The sequence below is a fragment of the Octodon degus genome, unplaced genomic scaffold (assembly GCF_000260255.1).
Source record: "Octodon degus isolate 3935 unplaced genomic scaffold, OctDeg1.0 scaffold00172, whole genome shotgun sequence".
Classification (NCBI taxonomy): Eukaryota; Metazoa; Chordata; class Mammalia; order Rodentia; family Octodontidae; genus Octodon; species Octodon degus.
The window spans coordinates 1,737,264-1,739,537 of NW_004524748.1; the positions used below are offsets into that span (position 1 = coordinate 1,737,264).

A 2,274-nucleotide genomic window follows, 5' to 3' on the forward strand; every position below is an offset into this window, starting at 1 on the left:
TGAGGCAGGTTATGGGGGCCATGACCCGGGAGAGTTTGGCACAGCTCTTCCCTTCTCCCTCTGCTTCCTTAGTAGGCGTCCTCTGTCACTCACTGCCACCAACCTGTTTCTGCCTTATAACTGCCAGTCACTAAAAACACAAGCCAATAAACTGCTACTTGAATTTGCAGAAGTGTCAAGTATTTTTGTCCCAACAGTGTAAAAGGTACTAACACAATATATATTCATTTTTACTGGGGAAGTACCCAATAAATGAAATGGTGGGTCACAGGATTTACAGCTACAAAACTTTATTTTTCCAAAATAGTGTGTAAATTATCTAAACTGATTGTGGTGATATATCGTCACTATAGTGAAATCTAGGTTTGTGCTAAACTGCCACATGGCTCTCCCTGAACAACAGCCTACTAACTATCCTCCCCTTATGCTTTCGCTATTCCTCAAAATATGTGGACTTACTATCCAATGTAGACATAAATGAGCAGAAAATTGAAATATGAAGGTAATAAATAGAACATGGTAAATGTGAGCGACCTAATGTTACTTCCCAATTCATAGACCTCAGGATTGCAAAGAGACCTTTGTCGTTGGTGAGCAGGAAGGAGCAACTCGGGGGAACTGCTTTCAAAGCAGTAACAGCATCTAGATTATACAAGCTGTATTTAGAAATTTTTATTTTCTTCTAAATATGTGTTTTGAGCTTAAAAATTAAATTTTTGTATTTCTTGCATAACCAAATCCACGTTTTAAATACCATTTTATATTTTCTATAGTTTTCTTGCCTTTATATGCAAAATAATGCTTTTAATTTCATACTATGAACCAGTAGTTATTTAGAACATGAAGAGATAAAAGAAAAACATGTAAGGTTATAGGGAAATACATTGAATATATTCTTTAAAAGGAAATTTTTAACTTTTGTGTTTATCCTATATCAGGTTGGGCAAGTACTACAGTGAGAGATGCTCAATTTCAGCATAGATTATCAAGATTTTTATTTTCCTAAAGTAATTTTCCTGAAGTGACTTAAGAAATACTTACATGTGAATTGCAAATAAATATTTCATTCAATCAGCAACTGCCTTAGACTCAAACTACCTTCTTCTAAAGTAGTGATAACATACCTTTGAAAAACCAAATGCCACACTGTGACACAAACCTACTTATTTATTGTACTAAGGGTCAACACTGAAATTAAACCAGGATATTGAGGTTTTAGTTTAAAAAGAATAACTCTACCTTAACATACTTGCTCTTCAGGCCTAGGTGCTTGCCTGACCGGAAGTAAAGCTCCAGCCCGCATGGCAGCAGCAGTTCTGTGGGGAGACACCATGGGCCCTGAGCATACCTTCTCAAACCAAAGCGGGGACCTGGGACCACACCAGGGCCCCATGGAGGACACTGGGGATTGGAGCAGTGAAGAACCCAAGGAAGAACAGGAGGACCCAGGGACAGGCCCGGAGGGCTACTCTTATCAACCGCTGAACCAAGATCCTGAACCCAAACAGGTAGAGCTGGCACCCGCAGGAAACGGAGAAGATGTAGTTGCTGACATCCAGGATCAGATCCAGGCCCTGGGGCTTCACTTGCCAGACCCACCATTAGAGAGTGATGATGAAGATGAGGAGGGAGCCACAAGGCTGAGCAAGCACAGTTCCATCCCCATGGACCCAGAGCATGTAGAGCTGGTGAAAAAGACAATGGCTGGAGTCAGACTGCCTGCGCCAGGGGTTCCTGCCTGGGCTCAGGAGATATCGGATGCTCAGTGGGAAGATGTGGTACAGAAAGCCCCCCAAGTCCGGGAGGACTGTCCTGCCTGGAAGTGACTACACTGAAAGCTGTCTTACCTCCCTATATTCCAGATCAGAACCAGCACAGGACTGACTGAACACATCTTCATCTTCATCCTCCCTTCCTTTCACATCAGGGCAAATTAGACTTCTGCTCAGAGATCCACTTTATTCAATTCTGTACATATAGGGACATTGGCCCAAGCCCAACCCATCTTGGGTTGTACGTATCACTCTGGAGAATAAAGCACCCTATGTACACACACACACACACACACACACACACACACACAAAAAAAAAAAAACATATTTGCTCTTCAAAGAAAAACAGAATAATACAAGTGCTATAGATTTTCCACCATTTTCCTAAATGGAATACACCTATCTTTTTAGTTTTTACTGTGTCTTTAACCAGCACTCTTCAAACATTCCTGTATTCTGGCGTCAAAAGGGAAGCTATTGAAAGTACTTTCCAGTTCCCCTT

At 41.3% G+C, this 2,274-nt stretch overlaps 1 pseudogene; it reads left to right on the forward strand.

Annotated features, from left to right (window-relative positions):
* Nucleotides 1-1,286: 1,286 nt before the first annotated feature.
* LOC101562547 lies at nt 1,287-1,826 on the forward strand (annotated as a pseudogene).
* Nucleotides 1,827-2,274: the final 448 nt, after the last annotated feature.